Raw genomic sequence first — 7,127 nt, forward strand, 5'->3', positions numbered from 1 at the left:
CTATCACTATATTACTGTTAGCATCATCTTGAGTTCATTAGCAATCCTTCCGACAACACTGTCGCAATATTTTGAGGTTCGTAGCAACTTTTACTACATTACTGTCGCATTATTTTGAGGTTCGTAGCAACACTTACTACATGACTGTAAGCATCACTTTGAGGTTATTCGAAATGTTCACTCCATTACTGTTAGCATCATTTTGAGTTCATTAGCAATTCTTCCGACATCACTGTCGCATCATTTTGAGATCATTACCAATTCTTCTGACATCACTGTCACATTATTTTGAGGTTCGTAGCAATTCTTACTACATTATTGTTGCATTATTTTAAGGTTCGTAGCAACTCTTACTACATTACTGTCATCATCACTTTGAGTTTATTAGCAACTATCACTACATTACTGTCGCATCATTTTGAGTTTATGAGCAATTCTCATGACATCACTGTAGCATTGAATTGAGTTCATTAGCAACTCTTACTAAATGACTGTCAGCATCACTTTGAGGTTGTTCGAAACTCTTCCTACATTACTGTAAACATCACTGAGTTGATTAGCAACTATCACTACATTACTGTTTGCATCATTTTGAGTTCATGAGCAATTCTCACGACATCACTGTAGCATTAAATTGAGTTCATTAGCAACTCTTACGAAATGACTGTCAGCATCACTTTGAGGTTATTCGAAAGTTTCACTCCATTACTGTTAGCATCATTTTGAGTTCATTAGCAATTCTTACTACATCACTGTCGCATCATTTTGAGATCATTAGCAATTCTTCTGACATCACTGTCGCATTATTTTGAGGTTCGGAGCAACTCTTACTACATTACTGTCAGCATCACTTTGAGTTTATTAGCAACTATCACTACATTACTGTTCGCATCATTTTTAGTTTATCAGCAATTCTCACGACATCACTGTAGCATTGAATTGAGTTCATTAGCAACTCTTACTGAATGACTGTCAGCATCACTTTGAGGTTGTTCAAAACTCTTACTACATTACTGTAAGCATCACTGAGTTTCTGAGCAACTATCACTACATTACTGTTAGCATCATCTTGAGTTCATGAGCAATTCTTCCGACATCACTGTCGCAATATTTTGAGGTTCGTAGCAATTTTTACTACATCACTGTCGCATAATTTTGAGGTTCGTAGCAACTCTTAGTACATGACTGTCAGCATCACGTTGAGGTTATTCGAAACGTTCACTCCATTGCTGTTAGCATCATTTTGAGTTCATCAGCAATTCTTATGACATCACTTTAGCATCATTTTGAGATCTTTAGCAATTCTTCTGACATCACTGTCGCATTAATTGAGGTTCGTAGCAACTCTTACTACATGACTGTCAGGATCACTTTGAGGTTGTTCGAAACACGTACTGCATTACTGTAAGCATCACTGAGTTGATTAGCAACTTTAAGTCCATCACTGTTAGCGTCATTTTGACTTCATTAGCAATTCTTACTACATCACTGTCGCATCATTTTTAGATCATTCGCAATTCTTCCGACATCACTGTCGCATTATTTTGAGGTTCGTAGCAACTCTTACGACATTACTGTCTCATTATTTAAAGGTTCGTAGCAACTCTAACTACATTACTGTTGCATTATTTAAATGTTCGTAGCAACTCTTACGACATTACTGTAAGCATCACTGAGTTTATTAGCAACTATCACTACATTACTGTTAGCATCATTTTGAGTTAATTAGCAATTCTTAGGACATCACTGTCCCATCAGTTTGAGATCATTAGCAATTCTTCTGACATCACTGTCGCATTATTTTGAGCTTCGGAGCAACTTTTACTACATTACTGTCGCATTATTTTGAGGTTCGTAGCAACTCTTACTACATGATTGTCAGCATCACTTTGAGGTTGTTCGAAACACTTACTACATTCCTGTCAGCATCACTTTGAGGTTGTTCGAAAGTTTCACTCCATTTCTGTTCGCACCATTTTGAGTTCATTAGCAATTCTTACTAAATCACTGTCGCATCATTTTGAGATCTTTAGCAATTCTTCTGACATCACTGTCGCATTATTTTAAGGTTCGTAGCAACTCTTACTACATGACTGTCAGCATCACTTTGAGGTTGTTCGAAACTCTTACTACATTTCTGTCAGCATTACTGAGTTTCTTAGCAACTATCACTACATTCCTGTTAGCATCATCTTGAGTTCATTAGCAATTCTTCCGACATCACTTTCGCAATATTTTGAGGTTCGTAGCAACTCTTACTACATTATTGTTGCATTATTTTAAGGTTCGTAGCAACTCTTACTATATTACTGTCAGCATCACTTTGAGTTTATTAGCAACTATCACTACATTACTGTTAGCATCATTTTGAGTTGTTGAGCAATTCTCACGACATCACTGTAGCATTAAATTGAGTTCATTAGCAACTCTTACTAAATTACTGTCAGCATCAGTTTGAGGTTGTTCGAAACACTTACTACATTACTGTAAGCATCACTGAGTTTCTTAGCAACTATCACTACATTGCTGTTAGCATCATCTTGAGTTCATTAGCAATTCCTACGACATCACTGTTGCAATATTTTGAGGTTCGTAGCAACTTTTACTACATGACTTTCAGCATCATTTGAAATTGTTCGAAACACTTCCGACATTACTGTAAGCCTCACTGAGTTTATTCGCAACTATCACTACATTACTGTTAGCATCATTTTGAGTTCATTAGCAATTCTGACTCCATCACTGTCACATCATTTTGAGATCATTAGCAATTCTTCCGACATCACTGTCGCATTTTTTGGAGGTTCGTAGCAACTCTTACTACATTACAATTGCATTGTTTTGAGGTTAGTAGCAACTCTTACTACATGACTGTCAGCATCACTTTGAGGTTATTCGAAACGTTCACTCCATTACTGTTGGCATCATTTTGAGTTTATTAGCAATTCTTACTCCATCACTGTCGCATCATTTTGAGATCATTGGCAATGTTTCCAACATCACTGTCGCATTATTTTGAGGTTCGAAGCAACTCTTACTACATGACTGTCAGCATTACTTTGAGGTTATTCGAAACTTTCACTACATTACTGTTAGCATCATTTTGAGTTCATTTGCAATTCTTCCGACATCACTGTAGCATTATTTTGTTGTTAGTAGCAACTCTTACTACACGACTGTCAGCATTACTTTGAGGTTGTTCGAAACACTTTCTACATTACATTTAGCATCTTTTTTAGTTCATTAGCAATTCTTAATCCATTACTGTCACATCACTTTGAGATCATTAGCAATTCTTCAAACATCACTGTCGTATTATTTTGAGGTTGGTAGCAACTCTTTCTACATTCGTGTCAGCATCACTTTGAGTTTATTAGCAACTATCACTTCATTACTGTTAGCATCATTTTGAGATCATGAGCAATTCTTCCGACATCACTGTAGCATTATTTTGAGGTTTTGAGGTACCTTTGTTTGTAACCGATCTGCTTACCAGCGAGACGCCACCACGCACGGCTGTCGGCTCCGTGAAGGAGGGAGAGGAAGTGGAAAGGACGGAGAAGGGTCGGACCAGGTCTACTGCTAGGTGACCACTCACTATCGTCTGCCATACTGCCCCTCATGGTGGGGAGTGTAGCGCTATCCTGCCACGGTACATTTGTTTCATTCTTTTGCTCTTGCACTTTAATTAAAATGGACTTGACTTGAGAATGTTTTGTTTCAAAATATAGAAGAATTCCCAGATTTATAGGTATCATGAGTATGAAGTTGCACTTGCACCCGGTGGGAAAATGTCCTCTGCATTTGACTCTCACTATGGAGGAGCAGTGGTAGCAGTGTCAGCCTGGGGGCTTGGTCAAGATCAATGACAGGAGTAGCAGACAGGTAATATCCATAGCATGCTTGTTGTTTGAGAGGACTAAGGGTACACTGTTGGTCTCTCACCTGATGCGCTGTCATCAGCACAAATGATCTGTTCCTAAACATCAAAATCTACCATCCCCCTGATTGTTTTTTACAACTGGAGTACTGGTTAACACTTTAGAAAGCCTTCATTCAGAGCTGGGAAGAACCTTGAACCTGATATCCCAGACATCAAAGTGGGCCACTAACTGGCCAGATGAAGCTATGCTAGGCTGCTGTACTCTGAAGAGCTAAAGTAGCAGCTTCTGAGAGGGATGCTAACCTGGATGTGTTCATCTCCTACTTTAATATCAGCCCCCAACTTGGAGCTCTGACAGCCTCCAGCTTTTTGTTCCTGTTTCTGCTTCAGTCAACAGGGAACTCCAACCTGCAGTCGAATCTTCAACAACAATGGAATAGAAAAGTGAGGAAGAAAAACTAGAATAAACTTACAAAGCTGAGAAATGTTCATGAAGAAGAAAGGCACACGTTATGATTGAGGCCAGAAACTAAAACTCCACACCAAATGTACTTTGACTTGTAGGATAATGAACTTGAATGTGTTGAAACAGCAGATCAATGAATCCACTACCACACAACAAGATGATGACCCCCTACCACAAGATGGCGTCACAGATCCTGACGGTCTGTGCAGGAAACACAGAGCAAAACATTACAACAAAGCTCCTGTTGTTCCCTCCAGGAAAAACTGTGGCTCTGATGAGAAGAAGGATCCTAGCCTCCTCTGAGGATCCATGGCCGCACCATTGGGTAGAAGGACGATGGGGTCGGCACCAGGAGGAACCCTGGTGTCTCCGATGCAGGGAAGATGGAGCAGTGAAGAGGCCACATTGTGGCGTCCTAAAGAGGACATTTGGTGGAGCCTGAGACAGCAAACATCACGCCCCCTTCATCAGAAGAACCACAGCACCAGAAGAAAGAATCCTGGCAGTGACGACAGGGAGGATCAGGGTGACCTCCTCACCTCCACCTTTGAACCTTCAAATGAACTTTAAAAAGCTTTAGAGTGGAGAAGGATTTTAAAACCTTTTATTGTTTTTTCCTTTCATTCTCATTTGTGCGATTGTCTGATTTATTAGAAATAAACACTGTCTGCTGGGTTTCCATTGACTGTGATTCTCTTTGCATGCAAGTTGAAAGTTCTGCCAATAAAAACCACGAGTATTTGAAGACCAAAGGAAGAACCCCCAAAGTCAGGACCCTGAGATCAAAGTGAGAGCTCTGATCTCTGAGGTCTGGGATATTTCCCATCCCATGGCCCTTCAAATAAGAGCCCTGTGTCTCTGTCTCAAAGTTTTCAACCGTATTTGTTTGTTAAATTAAAACCAGACGACCACTGTGGTCCTTTTTACACGGTAAGTAAAGCACAGATGCCCTGGTGGACCTGTTGGCACCCAGGACTTTGAATCCAGTGATCTGAGTCCAAGTCTCAGTTCCAGCAGGTTTCCTGCAGCCTTCAGCAGAGCTGCCATGTTTCTCTGTAGAGAACTAAGTGATGCTCTCAGCAGGTTGAGGGCACCACCAACAAGTGAGGTATGAACCTCTGACTTCCTTCTTGTCAAACAGGAAACTCCTAATACCTCATTTGAGTAAAGTACCTCATATTCCTGACATCCAAGTAGTAGTGAAGTGGAGGAAGAAGGGAGGAGATCTCCAACAGGATCCTTCTTTCCTCTGTCCTCCTTGATCTCATGGATCACCACAGTCAAGGGGAGACCCAAGCTCCCGGATGGATCTGGCACTCAGGAACTGCTGAGTTTTACAGTGGACTTTGTTCCATCCATGGTTCAGGAACAGGACTCCTCCTGGTTAACCTGGTATCTTTCCACCCAACTGTGGGTTCTTGGAGAATTTTTCATGTCGTGTCAAGAAATCAGGCTGGTGGGTTTTTCAATGAGAGAAATTCTGGTAACTTAATTAAGTGGCATGTTTGTTGAAGCAGTAATTAACTGATAAATTAAGGAAGGCCTGGCCAGTCTTTGCTCCCACGTCATACGATGGAGTTAGAAAGTCCTGAATCAATCTGGAGTTCCATGATTTCCTTGTGGTTCATGATCCTTTTGCCAATGTAGTCTGGAACAAGAGCAAGATGAACCTCCAAATATCAACAGGTTGATTGCAGGTGATGTCAAGTGGTATTCAGAGGAACCTCCTCTTTGTGTTTGGTTCCATGGTGGAATGGTGAGCCCTCTGGACTCTGCGTCCAGTGATCCCAGTTCAAGTCTCAGAAGGACCTTCCTGTCTGGAATGTGTCCCATGTAACAAACTGATCAAGAGATGTTACGTGGTTCAAATGTTCTGGTTCATTTCTTACTGCCATGAACTCAGACTGTGTGTTTAATGTTAACAATAAATGTAACAACTAAGGAGCCAGTAGCTCCTGTGGAAAAAATTCTACTTTGTCAGTGAATGAATTCATTTGATATTGAAGTCTGCAACTTTCAGTGTCTGTCAGGATGGCCGAGCGGTCTAAGGCGCTGCGTTCAGGTCGCAGTCTCTCCTGGAGGCGTGGGTTCAAATCCCACTTCTGACAAAGGACATTATCTCCACATTCCTATGCATCCACAGTGGTAAATTCCAAACCCAGTTGAAGCTGCTCTCCACTGATGGGAGTGAGTGGTTGAACTGGCAGCAGAGGATGCAAAGGAGCTTCCCTGTGATGGTCCAACATTGCCTGGTTTCCTCCAACATGGAGCAGCCACCAAACTCTAACTTCAATGTTGGATCAAAGTCTACTGAAGAAATGTGTTTTCTTTCAATTCACATTTTGTCCATTAACTTCATAATCAGAGTCACCATCTCATCACATGACTAAAGTCTGGGTTCTGTAGTGGTGGTAAAATATCCTTCCGTGCCCCTCACTAGTTTGCACACAGAAAAGCATATTTTACTGGTTTCAGATCTCTTAGCTTGTTCTCTCTCTTAAAGCAGCTGAGGCAGCTTTCATTGTGTGATTGATTTTAAAATATAAAGATGGAACAGAACCATTGGAATCAGATGTCAGGACATTTGAAGGAATGTCAATCTCCTGTTGAAATGTTGCAGTGTGCAGCTGAGGCTCTCTGGCAGTGGCACCAGGAGCCACAATGGCAGAACCTGGACCCTCCTGGAGGAGAACCACAGGTGAGGGCCTTCTTGGCTCCAGATTGATGGAAATCAAGTGTCTGAGGCTGTTAGCAGCCATGAAGTTGATCTGGTTGGCA

General features: G+C 41.1%; 1 non-coding gene across 1 annotated transcript; it reads left to right on the forward strand.

Moving 5' to 3' along the window:
* Positions 1-6,374: 6,374 nt before the first annotated feature.
* Positions 6,375-6,457, forward strand: trnal-cag (transfer RNA leucine (anticodon CAG)). Its single transcript has one exon. It is a non-coding gene; the product is annotated as a tRNA-Leu (tRNA).
* The last annotated feature ends 670 nt before the right edge of the window (positions 6,458-7,127 follow it).

This window comes from Aulostomus chinensis, chromosome 1 (genome assembly GCF_037954235.1).
Source record: "Aulostomus chinensis isolate RoL2024-O1b breed Wild chromosome 1, RoL_Achi_v1.0, whole genome shotgun sequence".
Taxonomy (NCBI): domain Eukaryota; kingdom Metazoa; phylum Chordata; class Actinopteri; order Syngnathiformes; family Aulostomidae; genus Aulostomus; species Aulostomus chinensis.